The 22,313-nt window shown below is 41.3% G+C and overlaps 1 protein-coding gene across 1 annotated transcript in view; it reads right to left on the bottom strand.

Moving 5' to 3' along the window:
• Positions 1-22,313, bottom strand: part of KLC2 (kinesin light chain 2) — a 1,052,962-nt gene that overhangs the window by 883,354 nt on the left and 147,295 nt on the right. The gene's annotated exons all lie outside the window — the stretch shown is intronic.

The raw sequence follows: 22,313 nt of genomic DNA, 5'->3' as shown, positions 1-22,313 counted from the left end.
AATATCTACATCATCTAAATTATTAAAAGACTTTTCAGATACTTTTTTTTTAAAGATGTAAATTATTTTGCAGATACTACTTCTTTGTTTTACACCTTTTTTTCTCATAGACAGAACTCATACTCGAGGATAGATAGTTTTATTTCTAATAATTTAACAGATTCCTTAAACAAATCAGGAGTGATTTCATGTCTTTTAGCAGATCATAATTCTATAATTTTTGAAGTGGTAGCCAATCCAAATTTTAATATTCATATAAAAAGGATCCCAACTTATATCACAGAATTAAAATATTTTAATGATTTCATTTCTATAGACGTACAGAATTTTTTAGAATTTAACAATACTAATGATATATCAAAAATTTACATATGGGATGCCCTAAAAGCTTATCTATATGGTAGGATATTGAATTGGTACAACAAAAAAAAGAAAGCTTGAAATAAAGAGCTGCAAGATATACACTGTAAATTAGATGCTTTAAAACATAGTAATATGGGTGATAAAGATATATCAGATAAAATAAAAGAAATAAATATGTTAAATAATAAATATCGAGAAATATTAAAACATAAAACTATGATCAATATAGAAACATTAAAGTTTATAAATTTATCTTCTAACCCTAAATCCTTAATATTCTTGCTAATAAAATGAAAAGATTAAATCAATTTAATAATTAATGAAATATTCTCCTTTAAAAAAGGAAAAATGGCATCGGAAATTCATAATATATTAACTGAATTTAGAGAGTTTTTTTATCAACCAAACAACTACTAAAATTAACTCTAAAGAGGAAATAAAAACATTTATTAATAAAAGCACTAAAACATGACTTTCAGAGGAACAAGGGATTCCTATTGATAAACAAATATCTTTCAAAGAACTTCAAACTCACATTACCAAAATAAAGCACCAGGTAATGACGGCATAATTCCTGAAATTTACAAATCGCTACCTATACATGCTCTAAAATTGCTTTATAAAGTATTTAATCTTGTTCAGGACAAAAATATAATTCCACCTTCTTGGAAATGCACTTTTATTTCTCCTATTTTAAAATCTAAGTGTACCTCCTATAGACCCATCTCCCTATTAAACACTTATTTATGTCCATTTATGCAGAAAGGCTTAAAACACTTTTACCCAAATTAGTTGATAGTGATCAAATGGGGTTTATAATAAAGAGAACTTCATATGATAACATTAAAAGAATATTAACTTTAATAGATTTGGTGAAAAATCTTAAAACGAATTTAACCCTAGTTAGTTTAGATATAAATTGTGCTTTCAACTCAGTTACATGGGAATATCTGTTCACTCTATTAAAGGAATTAAATTTCTCCAATAATTTTATAAATCTTATCACTCTGTTATATGAAGGTAGCCAAGCTTATGTTAAAATTGGTACTAGTATATCTCAAAATATACCAATAGTAAAAGGTACTAAGCAAGGGTGTCCTTTATCCCCTCTTTTATTTTTTATTAGTTATGGAACCATGGGCAAATTTAATAAGACATGATACAGATATTGAAGGATACAAATTAAACCCCACTATATCATCTACAATACAAATGTTTGCAGATGACATATTGATTACTCTTGGGAGTAGAAGGGAATCTATACCAAAACTTTTTAAAAACATGGAATATTTTCAAAAAAATTACGGCCTTACTTTTAATAATAATAAAACACAAATTATTTTAACAGGTTCAAAAAATACAATATACCTGATGAATATAATGAATATATAGCTCAGTCTCAACAAATAGCATATTTAGATATAATTATTACTAACAATATTAAAGATACCATTCAAATAAATTATAATAAAAGTCTATTACAGATAGAAAATGTAATAAATAAATGGAACAAATTACCATTTTCTATGGATGATAAACTTTTAATAATAAAGATGATCCTTCTCCCCAAAATCTTATATATAATTAAACCTTTATCTATACCTCCTTCTTACCAAATAATTAAAAAATTTAATTCAATGATTCAGAAATTTTTGTGGTTACCAAATAAGCCAAGGATCGCATTAACATACCATATGTATAATTGGAATAATGGGGGTATAGCCTTACCAAATTTAGATATTTATTCAATTTCACCAGTATTCAATACAATCTCCCATCTCATTGATGTGGAATACACTGCTAAGTGGAAAGAGTTTATAGAGGTATTGTCACAAAATACCAACGATATAAACAGTTCCTATAAGCTAAATATAATTAATAATCCATTTATTTGGAGGTTAAAAGATTATATTTCTGAATTTTCTTCTCTGAGTTTTAACTCTAAGTATATAGTTTTTCTTTTAAAATCATTTAAAAATTATATATTTAAATATAATATATATAAGGATTGGCTTTTTTTACTCTTCCCTATAGCCTACACACACTGATCTATTTTTTCATCAGATTATACAAAAATGTCTATATTTCAGCAAAAACATTTAAATTTTGGCACCAAATGATGAGAAATGATGAGATAAAATCCAATAGTTTACTCTTGGAAGAGTATAAACTTGATTCTTGTTTATTGTTAGAGCTTCAAGAAGCTAGACAATATGTATTAAATAAATTGGATTCTATGTCTCCTATAATTAGGAAAAAAATTCCCAAGCTAATACAATATATGATTTTATCAGTTTTGCATAAATCTCCTGTGAATAACAAGTTATCAAACATTTATAGGGCAATTAAATGTGATTTAGATACACATTCAAATAATTATTGGAAATATTTTTCTTTATTAATAATAACCCCCCTTCTGAGAAAGACAAAGTAAATATTTTACAATCAGCAAGTATGACGACTACTTCTTTAAAATGGAAATTATTCACATTGAGATTTTTAAATAGATCATTTATCACTCCTCATAATATAAGTATATTTTCTAAAAAGAATATAACATGTTGTAGATGTAATATTGAATTGAATGCTGACTGGTCTCATATGTTTTATAATTGCATATATTTAAGAAAATTTTGGGATATCAATAATTTGTTGCAAACAATTTTTACTGATAATTTTTTATATCTAAATCACTTGTTTTATTTAATACTCCTGTTCCTGACTGTGTAAAAGAGAATAAGTACCCTTTGGTTTGGTCTGTACTATCTATAGCTAGAAAAACAATCGCTAAGAATTGGAAATCTAGTACAGCATCTACATTTTTGGAATTTAAAAATATACTCCTTGAAACGTGTAATTTGGAAATGTTAACTATTAAATCTAGATTATCTAGGAATACATTATATAATTCATGGAATATCATCTATGAACTTCTAGAAAAATAGTTTATTAATTTATGTAAACAGATGATTTCTATTAATCCTAGAGCTACACTAAGAATTTTTTTTTTGCATGATGAACGTCTTTGTACATTAGTTACATTGGTTTATATATTAGGTTTGTTTTTTTATTTTCTTGTTTTTTAACTTTAAAGAAAAAATGTTATAATTTCATGGAAATATTTGTTCATTTTAATAATTATTTAATAAAATTCTTTGAAAAAAAAAAATACACTGAACAAAGCACGCGTTCACCATGAGGCAGTCTGACTGATCAGTAATAGGGATGTGGCATATTCCTTTTTCCCTCCAGTGAATAGGGATGTGGCATATTCCTTTTTCCATCCAGTGAAATGCACAACATGTTGTAGCAAAAATTAACCTCTAGCTCAAGAAAACAACTGTTTCCTTGCATATCAAAAGCTGGCAATGAAAAAAAAAATTATGCCCTGCATTCATATAAGAGTTTAGTACAGCCCTTTCAGTACTGCCAGACGTGTTACATGTATCAGCCATGTTTAAGCGGTACTTTCACTACCCTGTGAAAAGACGAAGGTCATTCCTGACACACAAAGCCAACAGGTTATTCAACGATTCTGCCTTCTCTACGACTATTGCTGATTCAGTGGCAATCGTGAATCATCCCTGCTATTATCCTTTTGAGAAACTACAATGCTCAACAAAGGAAATATCCTGAGGGCATCTATGTCTTTACTTGGTCCCTCTCAAATTCCGTACCTAGAAAGCAGTCTAGTATAATGTTCAGTTTAGCTCCCCCAACTAGTGTGGAAACTCTATCTTTACATATTGCCTTCAACAGACAGTTCTCTCTTGCACTTGTTTCTTTTCAGACTAAGATGGGACTTTCAGGTTCAATGTCTTTCTGCCACTGAACAGCTAACATCTTTTGTACTTCATGGCTGCAGACTTGCCATTTTTTCTTTTTCAGAACTGCAGTGGCAAAGCCTACCCTGGATTTAGAGTAGAGTGGCAGATGATAGTGCTTTGTAAAGGTGTGCACTGAACTCCAAGTAGTAGCCTCTAAAATGTCCTTGGTTGGCACTCCCCTGAGAAAGGCTGCTGAAGTGGCTGCAGCTCTGGTTGAATGTGGCCTAATGCCTTTAGGCACTGGCTTGCCATGGTGTAAGTGGCAGAAACTAATGCAATGGCCTATACACTTTGAAATAGTCTGCTTTGAAATAGCCTTTCCTTGTGATCCTGCAGCATATGTCACTAGTAATTGCTCTGTCTTTCTGAAAACTTTGGTTCTGTCCAAGTAGAATCCAAGTGGTCTGTCCAAAGAATGCAGAATTCTCTCCCCCTTGTTCTGTGGATTTGGATAAAATGTTGGCAGATGAATAGTTTGGTTAAGAGCCACACTGGACACCACCTTGGGCATAAATGTTGGGTTTGTCCTCAGAGAGACCCTGTCTGGATAAAAAATGATAAAAGGTTTGACTGCCATGAATGCCTACAGCTCTGAAACAGCTCTGAAACTAGTCTTGCAGAGGTTCTTGCTACGAGCAGAGCTGTTTTCCAAGATAAAAACTTTATATCAGCAGTAGCAGCTGGCTCTAAAGAAGGCAGGGTGAGTTTTTCCAAGACATAGTTGAGGTCCCATGCAGGCATTGGTGATCTCCTAGGAGGCCTTAAATTTGTGGCTCCTCTGAGGTACTGTTTTAATAAGGGATGAGAAAAGACTGGTGGCTCTGTATTGTAATGAGCCGAAATGGCAGAGGCATTAATTTTAATAGATGAAAAAGATAGGCCTTTGTCCAGCATCTCAGTTATGTATTGCAAAATCTGAGGAATATTTGGCACAGCTGTATCAGTTCCTTGTGCCTGGTTCCAAGCACAGAATCTCTTAATTTTCCAGCATAAGATTTTCTAGTACTAGGCCTTCTGGCTTTCAAAATGACATCCATCACAGCTTTACTGAGCGGTGTGTTTTGTAGGACTACATTATCTGCCATGCTGCCAGGTTTAAAGTCCTGTGTTGGCTGTGCAGGATGTGACTGTTTTGCTGGGACAGTAGATGAGGTATTGGAGGTAAGGTCCAAGCTGGGCATTGAGACAAGTTCCTTAGGATTGGATAACAGTACTGGCGGGGACAGTCTGGGGCAATCAGTATCATCTCTGGCTTCTCCTATATGACCTTTAGGAGTACCTTGGGGAGAAGAGGCAGTGGGGGAAAGCATATACTGATAGGGCGTCCACTTTCCATACTTGTCTGTGATAAGTCCTTGTGCAGAATCTTTTTAGTTGGTAGTTGTGAGGGGAGGCAAATAGATTTATGTCCAGGCATCCCCATTTCCTAGTTATCATGCTGAAGACTTGTGGATCCAGCTGCCACTCGTGGGGATCCATGAGGTTTCTGCTTAGTTCATCAGTATTTTTCCTTCCTAGCAGGAATAGTGCCTGCAGATGTACTTAGTAAGTCAATGCTGTGTCCCACAATGTCATGGCTAGTCTGCAAAGGGGGTAAGAATGTGTGCCCCCCATGCTTGTTTTTATACCACATGACTGTGGTGTTGTCTGTCTTTATCAGTAGTTGTCCCGGATGAAGTAGGTCCTTGAAGGCTGTCAGGGCATTTTGAACAGCTAGCATCTCTTTTTGATTGATATGTAGATGCATTTGGTTTGAGGACCATGTGTCCTGAATGCATCTTCCTGCCATGTGGGCCCCCCAGGAATAATCTGATGCATCCGTTGTTAGTGTCTGCCTAGCTAGGGGTAATGTGAATGGCTGTCCCTTGTTTTGGTGACAAGCCTTTACCCACCATCGAAACTCCCGTTGCAGGCAGGGAATGAGAGTAATCATTGCTTCCAGGCTGTGGCAATGTTGAGTACAAACACTTTTTAGGTACCACTGAAGTTTCCTCATATGCAGGCTTGCATATGGAATTAGTAGGATGCAGGATGCCATGAAGCCCAAAGCCTGCAGAATTTTTTTTGCAGATAACTGGGCCTTTGTTGCCAATATTTTGAAATAAGTAGTCAGGTGCCATTGTTTGCCTGGTGTGAGATAAGCCATCTGGGCAGTTGTATTTAAGCTTGCACCCAGGAATATTATCTCTTGAGAGGGTACTAGTTTTGATTTCTTTTCGTTGACTGTGTACCCTAGGTATGTTAGAAGTCTTTTCACAAACACCAGATGCTGTAGAAGTATGCCCTTGTTCTCTGCTTGAATTAGACAGTCGTCCAAGTAAGGATATATTTGTATTCCTCTTTGTCTGCAGAATGCAATTACTGGTGCCAGGCACTTTGTAAAGACCATGGGTGCAGTAGATAAGCAAAGGGCAGTGCAGAGAATTGGTAATGCATTGAGCCAGCCTTGAATCTGAGGTATCCTCTGCATAATTGTCTGATTGGGACATGCAGGTATGCCTCTTTTAGGTCGAGTCACAAGCCAAGCGTTCTTGCCCAGCATGGGCAGAAGCTGCTGCAAAGTCAACATCTTGAATTTTGGTATATCCAGGAATGTGTTCAGAATAAATAGGTCCAGTAGTGGTCTCCAGGCCTTGCCCTTTTTGGGTACCAAGAACAGTGGTGAGTAAAATCCTTGTTCCTGCTCTTGCTCTGGTACTTGTTGAATGGCCCCCATGTCCATGAGGGATGAGACTTGTTTTTGTGTCTCTGCCCATTGATTTTTTGGCAGATCTGGCCAGCCGTTTGCCTTTGGCAGGTTATGGAAATGGAACTTGTAGCCTTGTGACATGATATTTAGAACCCACTGGTCCTGGGTTATAATGTGCCAATTTTGAGAAAAAAGTGCTAATTTTCCCCCTAAGGGTGCTGCCAGGAGATAAGTGCTTGGTGCAGGCAGGGAGAAGTCATTGGGACGGTTTCCTGTATGGTTGTGATTTGTCTTCTCCAACTCATTGCTTTGACCTGTATGAACCTTGCACCTGGATTCTGTCTCTAGGGCATCTGGATCTGCCCCTTTGAGGTCTGTCTGACACAGGAAAGGAGCAATTCTTTCACAGTTTGCATAGATTTAGCTTTGTCCTCCATTCTCTAACACCTCTTCTGCCTTAACACCAAAGTATCATGCTGTAAAGGTGCATCTAATAATTTAACTTTGACATGATCAGGCAGATTTTGTTCCTTTAACCAAGCATGCCTCCTAATTACAGAATCCGTAACTGCGGCCCTGCAGGAGGACTCCAAAGAATCAAAACCACATTGCAAAGTATGCTTTCCAACTTGTTCAGCTGCATGCAATAAATCCTGCATTTCCTTGTTTTCTGCACATTCAGAGTTTAACAACATTTTCTGTTTAAGCAATGCCATGACATGTTGCTGATATTTGAGCATATGAAACTGACAGTTTAAGGCCCTTATAGCCAAGGTAGCAGATGTGTAAACCTTTTTTCCCCATCTATCCAGTGCCCTAGAATCTCTGTCAGAGGGGGTAGGGTTTTTTGCAGCAGAAGCCTGAACTTCTTTGGGACCCTGTGAAATAGTTTCTGGGTCTGCAGCAGGGTTTTTAAAAAGGAATTTATGAGAGAGTCAGGAACCCTGTATTATGTCAGGCTTAACAGGAGCTGGAGGTAAGGAGTCAGGGGTAAGACTAGACTCTGAAAACACATCATCTACAATGTCTAACACAGGTGTAATTGCTAGTGGCCTGTGTTGAGGTAGTAAAAGGAAATCCCTAAACCTCTTTTTAGATTCCGAAAAATCTTGGCTCTCCCAGTGGAAATGCTCCCTCATGGTATGCAAGGTTTCCCCAAAAGAACAGTCCTCTGGAGGAGAAGCTGAAGGTATAGATTCTTCAGCATCAGAATCCTCATGGGGGAAGAGAATATCCCTGATCAAAAGAGGAATCAGAAGAAATAGAAACCTGATCTGAAGATTCATAGTCAGTCGCTTGCCTAGGCCTCTTATCAGGAGGGGGATGGGAACCCCTGATCAAGGTAATCAAGTCTTCGGACATTTTGAGCATCTGTTTTTTGGGCATAGAGGCCTATCCACGTGGCTCTTGAGTTTGTTTCTTTGCTTTAGAAGGTGCTGTAGTCTTTGCCTTTGAAGCTGAAGTCGGTTTAGTATAAAGATGTTTAGGTCTGAATACACTATTAGAAGCCAGTGCCTGCTCAGCGGCTCCGGACCCATCTGAAGGAATAGTATCAGAGGCTCCAATACCTGGAGTGTCCAGTGGCATGGCCGACTCCACGTGGGAGTCGGTAGCGGCCTGCGACTCTAAAGTAGCGGTCATCAGGGGCTGTGAAAGCGCCTCACTGAGAACCAGCGAATGGCTTAGGAGAAGCTTCGTCGTCGGTTTTGGGCCTCGGTTGTCTATCTCTCTCCTTTTCTTTGCATTTTTTGTGAACTCCGATAGTCGGATGGCTATCCGACGACATTTCTGGATAATTAAACCGGCGTCCAAAATAGTTTAAAGCAAAATCATACCGACGCTTAATAGTGTGTTGGTTAAATCTAGCACAAAACCGACAACCAGAAACGTTGTGATCAGATCCTAGGCAAGGAATACAGTAAGAATGAAAGTTCTTATGAGGTATTTGCTTTCCACAAGAAATATAATTATTTCCTTTTTCTGACATCGGTCTGGAGCAAGAAAAAAGTTTCCCCAACGGGGTACTTAGATTTATTGAAGACTTTGGATCTGAAACTCAACCACGAAAATCTCAGTAGTCGGCCGACCAGCACTTGCGAACTGCTTCTGCTTCGGGCACCCCGCGGCAAGAAAGACTAAAGAAAATGGAGTCAGCTGCTTCTTTTATACCCCTGATGACCTGACGTCAGGGAAGGGGCAACAGCAGCCGACACAGGACCCAAGACTTTGGAATTCAGTCCTACTGAGGGCAACCTGCCAGCAGGATTACCCAAATGTAATGACTGCAACAGTGAAACACGAAGATCATCATTTTCACTACTGATTGACTGAGGAACCACTCGTGTGGAATCAGGAGCGATCTCCTGAGTCTGTTTGCCAGATCGTTGGTTTTCCCAGGGATATGCATTGCAGTTAGAAGGCAGTCTGAAGATATCACCCACTCCCACACTCTCATGGCCTCCCTGCACAGGGGATAAGAATAGGTTCCTCCTTACTTGTTGATGTACCAGACAACTGGCATGTTGTCTGTGTGTACTGCAAAAGTCCCCAAAGGGAGAACGTCTGAAAGGCTTGCAATGTTAAGAGGACAGCTCTCATCTCTAGGACAATGATATGCAATTTTGTCTCATGAGGCAACCATGTGCTTTGGACAATCTTCACATTGTAATGCCCCTCCACACCCAAACTGGGAAGCATCCGTTGTCACGGTGACTATTGGGGGACTGTTCACAAATGGTCAGCTGAAAATAACTTTGTCTGACTGAATCCAACAACTGACATGATGCCTGCAGATGAGAGTCAGTTTGATATGAAGGGACAAGGGTTGAGACAGGATGGACCACTGACTGGCTAGAGTTCACTGTAGAAAACACATGAAAAACCTTGCTAGGGGAACTAACAGGATGGCTGCAGACATGGACTCCAGGACCTGCAGGATTAGCTGAGCTGTGGGCCCTTGTAGTGTTAACAGCTGCTGTACCAGATTCCTCAGAATGGCTATTCGGTGTAGAGGAAGAGAAGCTATATGATCCCTTGTGTTGAGTTACGTACCTATGAACGCTAGATTCTGAACCGAAGTAAGGTTGGACTTGTTCATGTTTAGAGTGATGCCCAGGGGAGACTGCTAACTGGAGTGTCAGTCCCTGGCTAGAATTAGTCGATGCCTCGTGGGGGCAGTTAGGAGCCAATCATCTAAATATGGAAATACTTGGAATCTCTTGAGCCTCATGTGAGTGGCTACTACTGCCATGCATTTGGTGAACACCCAGGGGGCTGTGGTGAGTCCAAAAGGCAGTGCCCTGAACTGGTAGTAATTGTCTCCCAGCTGGAAGAGCTCCTCCCTATTTTGATGTGATAGTACACGTCCTTGAGATCTATGCAGCACATCCAGTCATCCTGGTGTACCAGTGGCAGAATGGACTGAACTGTAACCATTTGGAACTTCACCTTCTTTACGCATTCATTTGACTTGCTAACATCCAGAATGGGTCTTAGGTCCCCTGTCTTTTTCAGCACTAAAAAGCAGGAGCAGGTTCCAAATCTTCTCTGTTCAGTTGGGACCTCCAGGGTGACACGTTTTTGCAACAGCTGTTGAATTTCCTGTGCTGCCTGTTCCCATTGACTGGGTGGCATGTTGGGAAGGCTTTTGTATTTCAGAAATGGACGAGAAAAGGGAATATAATAACCTCTGGATAGCACGATTAGCACCCAACAGTTTTGAGTCAATTGGGTGCAGGCTTCAGGGTGCAAAGCTAATCGTCCCCAGACTGCCTCCAAAGATGGACAGTTGGGCAGCGCTTCAGGAGTGCTGTTAGGGCTTATCAGAAGGAGGTCCCCTAAAGCCTTAGTTCGGCAAACCCACTCTGCTCCTGGGATGGCATCTGCCATCAAACTCTCCTTTTCTGCCGCTAGAGGAAGGTTCACTACATGGGTCCAGGAAAGGCCCTTGGGACTTGCAGAAACACATTTTCTTACCTCCACGCTGGTGCATGGAGAAGAACCACTGGGGGTAGAAAACTTGATTCCAACAGCAGAAAGCACCTTTCCATCCTTCTCACCATGGGTAAGTGTCTCTCTAACAGATGGCATTAACAAACGACACCTTAAAGGACTCCGCAAAAATCACACAGCCTCATCCAGGCATGCCTCCTTAGGGAAAGACTTAAACTGGCTGCACAAGAGGTGCCCTCTGTGGTGTGGGAGATTAACCTCATCGAAGAGTTGGCAGACACGTACATAAATGCATGGAACTAGCCATACCCAACAGAACCAAGATGCTCTTCTCCAAAAAAAAGGAAGCCAATCTGGTGGTCCCCTGCCATTAACAAACTCTACAACAGAAGGAAGAAACTGTTGCAGAAAAAGGTGAAATCCCAAGACTGGAAAAACTCCCTTATTAACCTCAACAAAAACTTGAGATCCCTCATCAAAACCTCTAAATCTAACTATGAAGGCAGAATTGTGGCAGACACTAAAAACAACCCCAAAGCTTACTACAGTTATATCAAGAATCTCCACGGCAACACCCAGATTTGCTCTAGGTTGCTGGACAATGGTACCTCCTATACTGAGCCAACAGATATTGACAACATACTGGCCGACAGATTCAATGCCAACTTTACCCCTCTCTGCCCCCTAAAGGACCAATCACAATACCAGAAGAATGCCAGGCACTCAGCATTACTGCAGCACACATTAAAGCTGCATTGTCCAAGGCCAAGAACACAGCTTCCATGGGACATGACAATATCACTGGCTGTGTTCTACACGAACTACAAAGTGAACTGGCACCACACCTGTGTGCCCTGTTCAATCACAGCCTCACCTCAGGCTTTGTTCCTACAGAATGGTGCACTGCTACAGTCATCCCTCCCCATAAAGGGGGAGTGACTACAGACCCTGGGAATTACAACCCCATTAGCCTGACGAGTCTGATATGTAAGGCTATGCAGCACATCATCATGGACCTAATTAACACAGACACAGGGAATCTCCAGAATCTGGATCCCAAGCAATTTGGTTTTGTGAAGGGTAGATCATGCCTGCTCACCCTAGTTGACTTCGACTCAGTCACCAGAGCTGTGGATGAGGACAAGGCAGTTCATATAGCCTACCTCGATCTGGCCAAGGCCTTTGACACCATTCCCCACTCAGGAATTATCGATAGACTCGCCAAACTAGGCATCAACCCCTATATCACTAGGTGGGTTGCAAACTGGCTCACAGATAGAGTCTGCTACTTTCACACTGTGGGTTCTAAGTCAGACTGCCGACCAGTCAAAAGTGGAGTCCCACAGGGAACAGTCCTGGGTCCTCTCCTGTTTGGCATCTACTTCTCAGAAGTCCAGGCAAACACAGAGGGACTCTGGCTGACCAAGTTCACCGACGATTGCAAGCTGGGAGCCATTATTAACTCTCCAAGTGAATTAGACATCCTACAGAAAGGCTTCACTGAGACCAAACAATTGGTGTCAAAACCATGGCCTTAAGCTTAATGCCAAAAAATGCATTGTCATTCCTTTTTGGAAAAACTCAGTTCCCACTATTTATCACACTGATGGTAGCCCACTGAACACTGAAGGCATTATAAGAGATCTGGGGACACAGGTTGACAGCAACCTCTCCTTCGACCGCCACATTGCCACTGTGGTCAGAAAGTCCTTCTATGCGGCACATCTCATTACCAAGGGTTTTGCATTCAGGAAGAAAGACATCATCATCTCTCTCTACTCTTCCCTCATTAGACGAATCACAGAGTATAATGCCCCATTTGGCATGTACCTCACTAAACACTTGCAACAGCTGGAAAGGCCACAAAAGTACCTCACGAAGAGGATCCTAGGCCTTAAACACATGCCCTACATGGTCAGACTCAAAAAACTCCAGCTTTTCTCAGTCTCATATCGTCTATTAAGAGGCGATGTCTGCTTGACTTACAAAGCCATGTCTGTCCCAGCCCTGTTAGAAATGTTACACCTAAAGAAATCCCAATCCCACCGCACCACATGCTCCAGGGACCTCACCCTCATTACCACAATCAACAGAACATGCTGGAGGGACAGTTTATAACCCAGAGACTGCCCATGCACTGGAATAGGCTTCCCATACATGTCAAGCACAATACCTCACTGACCCGTTTCATGAGAAGTCTTGATGAGTGGATGGGAAATAGAAAGTTCACCCTGGGGATCACTCCAAGGGCTCTACTTGATAGAGGCACAGGGAACTAATGGTGGCATGATCCCAGGACACTTCTATGGGCTAGGTTTGTAAAGGCTCCAGGGCCATTGGCCTAGTACACACCTATGAACCTATGATAGATGAAAAAGAGTGGTCAGCTTGGGAAAAACTTTCCTAAATTCCTCCACAGGCATGGACTCTGAGAGGGAAGCTGACAGTCCTTTGATCAGGTCCCTCTGAAGCCGGGTGAAATGAGCCAAACAGTTTAACTACCTTAGCGTGAAAGTTGCCAAGGCGTAAACATGCTTCCCAATTCTGTCCAATGCTCTAGACTCCTTGTTTGGGGGATGGATATTGGCAGTTTCCTCTGTCAGCTCTTTCTTGGTGGCCACGAAACACAATAGTATCAATTACAGGACCCTTACTCCAGTGTTTCCTGTCTGCAGGGGATACCAGAAACCTATCGGGCCACTTGGGTATGGGCTAGATGGTCTCCGGTTCCTTCTGTGCACGGCGACATACTAAATCTACCAGTGTGTCTGCCGGGGGTCACCCAGGACATAGATGGCCCCATCCCAAATGCCTCCAAGAGAACTCAGAGGAAGGAGGTTTGTCGATCACCCACTTTTTTGCTGCAGGATTTCTAAAATGTCTCCGAAGGAGACATCTTCAGGTGGAGATCAGGGGGACCCTTCCCCCTCAAAGTCAGTATCCTCAGTTAAAGACTCCAAGGGGGACGCCATGTGCCTCCTTTTGCACGTGTTCTTCTGAGGGACTTCCTCAGGTGGGTATTCTGGGGAAGTATCAGAAGAAAGGGATCCCTCGTGAGTGGGGAAATCTTGGAGGCTGCTTGGGACAAAAAGACTCATGGCAGGATAAGAGCGAGAAAGGCCTGGATCCGATGGAGGTACAGGGGTGGATTGAAGAACTTGTGTGGTAGAATCTCCAACCCAGGAGAAAAACCTCTCCAATACCTGGAAGATTGAAGGAACAGGAGAAGCCCCTTCCACTTCCCCTGGAGCAGAAACTACAGAGAAAAAAATGGTCAGCGCTCACCCCGGATCCAGGGCCCCCAGAAGGGATCAGACCAGAGCTATCAAGTGCCCAAGTGCCTAAGGGAAGGGATGGCTCTGAAAAAGACAGAGCCAATCCCAGTCCCCCGGACCAGACATCAATGCCACTGCTCCGAAACTCACTCTGTTCTGAAGAGGCTGGAACAGGGCTCATCAAGGACATCCTCGGCGTACAGGAAGAGAGCTTCCTCTGCACAGAGTTTGACACACACAAGAAATCCTGAATCCATGTTTGCAAAGCCGGGGGACAGATCAGAAAAGGAGTCTTGATGGTGGGACCTGGGTAGCTCATGGATCAGACAGGGACAGAGCCAAGACTACCCCATCTGGACCTTAAGAAGCCTCATCATCCTATCCATGTCTGCCTTGGACCAGCTTCTTGAGGATCTGGAAGAAGCCAACGAGGGGGGCAAAGAGTGTTTTGACTTGGAGGACAGGGTAGGAGACTTTGTCTAAGTCATAGGAACCAAGGGAATAGAATCTGAAGTCAGAGCTGATGAAGGCATTGGGGAAATGGTAATAATCTCCCCTAGATCTGAGGGGACAGTAGGATCTGGTCAAGGAGCTAACTTTTGCATATCCAAAGGAGTTGAATCCACAGATTTCTCGGGCTGCTTAAGAGAATCCCTTGGGTAGACAGGGAGGGACTTCTTTTTAGACTCCTTAGTAGAAGTAGTAGAGGAAGAAGCCAAGGAAGGAAGAAGGCCCCTAAGAATTAGTTTGTTCTGTCTGTCGGCTAAAGCCAGAGGATAAATGGCAACTCAGGAAGAACATTCAGCTTTTAGATGGTCAGCTCCCAGGCAGTACATGCACTCCTTCTGGGCATCCTGATTGGGGATTCTGTGTCCACAAGAAGTGCAGTGTTTGAACCCGGAAACCAGTTTGTCAGCCATAATGTAGAAAAGTCTGCGAAAAAATAGCTCCCAGAAAAAGGCAAGTTGAACGGTAAAAAAACTACCGAAGCCAAACAGAAAGTAAAGGTAAGACAGTTTTAATATAATTACAACTAAGTACTACTGAATTTAACAACAAATTTAACACCTTTAGCAAATATTCATTAAGCTAATCTAAACTTTCTTTTTGTAACAGAAACAAAGAGAATATGCACACACACGCACACACTCTAGAAAGACGAGGGAGGAAGAAATACAGCCAAAGGCACGTACAATTTTGAGAGAAACTAACTGAAATGCTAACCACTCTTGGGAGTGTGAATGACTTGCTGAAGCGGCAAACGAAATATGAGGTAGTTGGGTGGATGAAGGGCATTGTGGGTATGAGGGAGGAGCTTGAGAGTTGGATGCAAGCTCTAGAAATGTGGATGAGCCGGATCAGAGACCTTATCATGAGGAGACAACATCAGATATAAATGTTAGTACTATTTTTCTATACGTATTCATCAAGTGCTTTACAGCAGAAGTGATTATCCTTTAGAAAGAGCTGCTACACCAATGTGTAGCTACCCTGTTTTTTACCTGTAGGGCAGAAAATATTAAAGATTTCAATTTTCAGAACAATTTAACTAGAAGAATAAGTAAGACATGCTCTTATACAACCATCAAAGGATATGCCCTATAAATTTTAGTTTGAATAAGGCCAGCAATCATCTTCATTCACTAGGTGGCTCGGGCTTTCAGAAGTAATCCACATCAGTATTAAATTCTAAATTATTTATTTGCTAAAGAGAGCTTTTTTTTGTTTGGCTCCCTGTTACAGATGACCATCAGCTCCCCAGTTGCTCATCAATGACTCCTCCTCTCTTTCTCTTGTCCTCTGACAGCACTGCCTGACAAGACTGAATGGGGCTCAAGGAAATGACACTAACAAGTATTAACCTCTCTCCCCACTGAGTCAGTCACGGACAGTCAGGAAGATGGGCATGAAGTGGAATTAACAGCCGGAAACATCACATATACTAGTGGCAGGGCTTTTATAACCCCCCCCCCCCCAGTGTGCTGATGTTTAACTTGGTAAGATGTGGGGCAACAAGGTGCGGCCTGTGGGGATGTGTCTAGGGCAGCAACACCTCCTCAGCCAATTCACACACCCTGACCAGTGATTTCTCAATGTCTCTGCCTTTAGAGACTAACCCTTGTCAACACCCACCTCCCTGGAAGGGCATACCAATCCTGCCAGCCAGCTGTATCAAGCATCCAAGCCCGAAATCAAACTTTTTGTGATGAGTTCTTGTGCATAATTTGTCCAACTGATAGTTCTGGGGTGAGGCAAAAAGATATATGTCCGGACTCCCCCATTTGCGTGTCGAAATGTTGAAAATCCGTGGTTCCAGTTTCCATTTGTGTGGGTCCATGATATTTCTGCTTAGTTCGTCTGCCAGAGTATTCAGCTTACCTGGCAGGAATTGAGCTTGTAGTTGAATTTGATAGGTCAAGGCCGTGTTCCACAATGCTATGGCCAGTCTGCAAAGGCAGTAGGAGTGTGCACCCCCCTGCTTATGTACCAAATAATGGTGGTGTTGTCTGTCTTTTATCATTAAATGTCCTGGATGAAGGTAGTCCTTGAAATCTGTCAGTGCATTCTGTACAGCTAGCATCTCTTTTTGAGTGATATGAAGGTGCATTTGATTTGGGCTCCATTTGCCCTGTATGCACTTCCCTGCCAGATGAGCCCCCCCCAAGCATAGTCTGATGAGTCTGTAGTTAAGGTTTGGGCAGCAGGTGGTGGAGTGAATAGCAGTCCTCATATGCAGTCTTCCATATGGAATTAGAAGAATGCAGGAGGCCATGAACCCCAAGGCTTGTGAATTTGCCTTGCAGATGAAAGGGTTTTTGTGGCCACCTGTTTGAAGTAAGTCACCAAATGAATTTGCTTTTCTGGCGTAAGGTAAGCCATCCGGGCAGTTGTATTCAAGCTTGCACCCAGGAATGTAATTTTTTGAGAGGGTACCAGTTGTGATTTCTTTTTGTTTATGGTGTACCCTAGACAAGTTAGTACCTATTTTACAAATGCCAGAGGTTTTTGAAGAATGTCCCTGTTTTCTGCCTGAATTAGACAATCGTCCAGGTATGGATATATTTGAATTTTTCTTTGCCTGCAAAATGCAATTACTGGAGCCAGGCATTTTGTGAGGACCCTGGGCGCAATAGATAAACCAAAGGACAGTGCAGAAAACTGGTAATGCAAGTAGCCTGCTTTGAAGCGGAGGTATCTTCTGCAAGATTCCCTGATTGGGATATGCAGGTAAGCCTCTTAAGTCTAGAGTTACTAACCAGGCATCTTTGCCTAGCATAGGAAGTAACTGTTGAAGAGTCAGCATCTTGAATTTTGGAATGTCCAGAAATGTGTTTAGAGTAGATAAGTCCAGAATTGGATGCCAGGATTGGTCTTTTCTGGGTATCAGGAAAAGTATTGAATAGATACCTTGTCCCTTTTCCCCTTCTGGGACTGGTTGAATAGCTCCCATGTTTATGACAGACAGTACTTGTTTCTGGGCCTCTGCCCACTGATTTGGGGGCAGGTCTGGCCACCCGTTTGGGATTGGCAAAGTGTGGAAATGAAATCTGTATCCCTGGAATACTATATTTAAAACCCATTTGTCCTAGGTTATGAGTTGCCAGTTTCTTACATGAAGTGCCAGTTTTCCCCCAAAAGGGGCGGCTGAAAGGTAAGTGCTTGCTAAGTGCAGAGGGAAGTCATTGAGACTGCTTACAATAGGGAGGTGCCTTGTTGTTTCCAGATTTGGAGGAGGAGGAGGCACCCCATTGTTTTGTTCTAAAAGTCCCTTGTGACTGAAACCTGGAGCCTTTGGAATGTCTGGGTTTGACTTGAGTGGCTCTTGAAGGAACTGGAAAGGACCAGTTCTTAGTAGGCCAGTGCCTACTAAATCTTGGAGGTTGCACCTGTAAGAAATCTTTCACAGTTTGCATATATTTAGCTTTATCTTCCATCTTTTTTAAAACTTCTTCAGCCTTATTACCAAAGAGACAGTCCTGTTGTAAAGGAGCATCCAACAATTTTGCTTTAACAAAATTGCCTTCAACAAGCATGCCTTCTTAGCACAGAGACAGTTACAGCAGCCCTGCAAGAGACCTCCAAAGAATCAAAACCACATTGCAAAGTATGTTTTCCAACTTGTTCAGCTGAATGCAATAAATCCTGTAAATCTTTATTTTCCACACAGTCAGAAATTAGCATCATTTTCTGTTTAAGCAGGCCCATGATATGCTGCTGGTATTTAAGCATATGAAATTGACAGTTTAAATCCCTGATTGCCAAGGTTGCAGAAGTGTAAACCTTCTTACCCCATCTACCCAGCGCCCTGGAATCTATATCAGAAGGGGTAGGATTTTTAGCAGTAGAGGCATTAATGCCCTTGGGACCCTGAGAAATGGTTTCAGGATCTGCAAAAGGATTTTTGAAAAGGAATTTGTGGGAGTCAGGAACCCTGTAGTGTCTGTCTGGCTTACAAGGAGCCGGAGGCAGAGAATCAGGAGCCATACTAGATTCTGAAAAAACATCATCAACAATGTCTAGAACAGGGGGTGTATAGCCAAAGGCCTATGTTGAGGAAGAAGAAGAAAATCCCCAAGTCTCTTTTTAGATTCAGAGAAATCCTGACTTTCCTAGTGGAAATGTTCCCGTAAGGTATGTAAAGTTTCCCCAAAAGAAAAATCCTCAGGGGGAGAAGCAGAAGGAATGGAATCTTCTGCATCAGAGTCCCCATAAGTAGGTATAGACAAATCCTGTTCATTAGAAGAGTCAGAAGAAATAGAATCCTGTTCAGAAGATTCATAATCAATGTCTTGCCTTGGCCTCTTAGAAGAGGGGGGTTGGCAACCCCTGATCAGAGTAATTAAATATTCAACCATTTTGATCATTTGTTTTTTAGGCATAGGGGCCTGCACATGTGGCCCAGGTGCCGGTTTTTTAGACATAGATTTAGATTTTGACCTTAGTTTTGAAGATGGCATTGGTCTAATATACAAATCTGTAGGCCTGAAAACACCCTCAGAAGTCGGTGCCTGCACAGCGGCTCTGGACCCATCTAAGGTAGAGACATCCGCAGGTTCCATAAATGAAGCATTGTGTGGCATACTGGACTCCGAATGGGTCTCAGTAGAGGCCTGCGAATCAGAAGTAGCGGGTATCAGGGGCTGCAAAAGTGCCTCACTGAGTACCAGAGAACTGGCGACTGGCTTAGGAGAAGCGTCATCATCAGTTTTGGACCTCAATGGCCTGTCTCTGTATTTTTCTTTGCATTTTTAGGTATTCCAGTAGTCGGATTGCTAACCGACGACATTTCTGGATAATTAATGCGTGAGCCAAAATATTTAGAAGCAAAAATATACCGACGTTTAATAGTGCAGTGATAAAACTTAGCACAAAACCGACAGCAAGGTACATTGTAGTCAGGGTCTAGGCAAGGAATACAGTACAAATGAAAATCCTTATGAGGTATTTGCTTCCCACAAGTAATGCAATTATTAACTTTTACTGACATCGGTAAGGAGCAAGAAAAAGTTTCCCCTACAGGGTACTTAGCTTTTTAGTTGAAGACTTCGGTTCTGAAACTTGAAAATGAAAATTTCAGGAGTCGGCCGACTGACACTTGCGAACTGCTTCTGCTTCGGGCACCGCACGGCAAGAAAGACTGATGTAATGGCGTCGGCTGCATGTTTTATACCCCTGATGTCATGGAAGAAGGGACAGCACCCGATGCAGGACCCAAGACTTTGTTAATCAGGCCGACTGAGGGCAACCTGCCAGCAGATTACCCAAATGTAATGACTGCAACAGTGAAACATGAAGAACATCACCTAGACACTGCAGCACTCCAGAGATACTGTTCCCACTTTCCTGTAACACACAAAAGATACATTAGCTATCCTATGCCAAATCTTTTTACTGCCTTCAACATCTCTGGTTGGATCTCGTATACAGCTGCTTCTGCCTTACCATTAACAAAGGCACCTGACTACCGCAGGGGCTTCAGCTATAGTGATAGAACCAACACGGAGATTTCAGACACAGTCTCTTAAAAGGAGAGCATGCTCAAAGGTTAAGAAGTTCCACAAAACTTATATTTCTACCTCTTAATCTCTTCAGTAATTGTTAATAGTTGCCCATCCCTGCTTAGCACAGCCTGAACAAGATCCTGCTTGCCTCCCATAAGCAGCCTGCTTTCAACTCAAAGCACCAAATGATTTTATGGAAATCTCCTTGAGACCACACATCCTCCTCCCTAAACCCTCATGCTCAAGTTTCCATTCTCACAGTAGAACCCCTGATGGATACAGCGGGCACTGGTTTTAAAGTGGGGAGCTGCCTTGAGGAGTCAGAGTATCCCCAAAAGTGAATCATCTGTCCCCCCCCCCCAGCAAGCCTATTATCTTCTGCGGCATGGAGGCAGCATGGGACATCAGCAATGAGGTTAAAGGCTTAACATAAATCACAATCTGATACTGCCCCAAAGCAACAAATGGTCTTGTAGCAGCTCCTGCCCTACAGGGAATGAATGGGTCAGTAGGGGGTAGGATGGTTTGAAAGCAACAAGACGCGCAAGGCAAAAAAATATTATGCTTTTTCAAGCAGCTCTGTCATTCCCCGAGAGAACACTGAAGTTCCCCAGTACGAACACACAGCTTCAGGTTTCAAGCAAACCTCTTGCCCAAAAAGGAAAAATTCACACTGCATAGACTGTTATTCAGTGACTTGGAAATATCTGCAGACCTGACCTTGATTCAGGGTCTTACAAGTATCCACAGACCTGCACAGGATATCCAACAAGAAACAGCTGCAAAGGAGGATGTAAGATACAACATACAAGGATTTCCCCTGAATGAAATGGCTGGTTTCACAGATCTTGCTTTGTACAGAAGTGAGACAAAAACACACGTAGCTAGCACTTTTCAACCTCTTGTATCCACTCAAGCTCCCTTCCCCACCAGTAGTGGACCACACCCTTAAGACAGCTCCTATGTAAGGGCCTAGGTTTCCTGCAGTCATCCTTTTTATGCCTGGAACCCATCTAGCACTACAAGTGACCACCACCACCTTGCACTAAGTGGTTAGCAAGGGCTTATCTGGTTCTAGCTAGCCAACTCATGTTAAGATCAGCAAGTTCTGTGGCACCAGAAATCAACACATTTTGATAACAGTAACTCTGAATGAAAGTTGCAAGTCTCTGCCTAATTAAGAAAAATAATTTTGAACGCTAATCAAGAAATGTCAACATTCAACTAAAACTAATTTTTACAGGGATCCAGGAATTAAAATGGTACACCAAAAGGAGGCAATGCCTTATATGCAAAAAAACATTAAAAGGAAATGTTACAATAAAAATGAAAGCTCAGCAAGTCACTATTAAGCACAGTGTAATTTGAAACATAAAACTTATCTGACATGATATTATTTCTAAGGCCAAGATAAATTCTTTGTAAACTGTTAATCAGTAAGTTAACAAAGAACAGGGCAAGTAGCCAAACATTTATTTATTTATTTTATTTTCCATTTGTTTACCGGGTTAGTCCAACTGGACACAAGGTAACCATTTTCAGCAGAGGCCCAAGGCACAAAGCCCAAAGGGAGAAAAGTTCCAGATACACAATTAAAAATTATATAAAAAATAATCAAAAATTATATAAACACAGCTATTTTGTACAAAGAGCATTTAAGATATAAAAGGAGTAAAAATCAGAGTTTTACAAATGATGCAGCATACAGTAGTTAGAATATTGAAAAACAGAATAAACAAGATATTATACAAAAATATATACAACTGCTTGAACATAATTTCAAAAAGAAGTTTCCACAGACAAACAGGAACATAAACTAGAAATCATAACTATAAAAAAATAGCAAAGAAAAAGTTACTAACTTCAGAAACACTTAATAGTATACTGCTAAACACTTAGATCCATTACAGAGCAAAAAAAAAAAAAAAAATATATATATATATATATATATATATATATATATATATATAAAAACTCATCTATTCATTAACACATGGCTACAGCAAGACTACAGCTACTGTTATGGCCGCCTATGTAATTAAAAAGTTACAGCTAAAAAGCTTACACTTGGACTGGTTTATACAGTTCATCTCAGCTGCACAAACATGGGTGTGCTGTTACCCAGCCACCTACAATATGCATGCTAGGTTTCAATGGACTCAGATGACAAATCATGACACACCCCTCTGATTACCCAGTGCAATAA

Source organism: Protopterus annectens, chromosome 6.part1 (genome assembly GCF_019279795.1).
Source record: "Protopterus annectens isolate FY-2018-M chromosome 6.part1, PAN1.0, whole genome shotgun sequence".
NCBI classification, from domain to species: domain Eukaryota; kingdom Metazoa; phylum Chordata; order Ceratodontiformes; family Protopteridae; genus Protopterus; species Protopterus annectens.
Note: the sequence above shows the minus strand (reverse complement) of the source record. Positions and strands in the feature narration are given on the sequence as shown.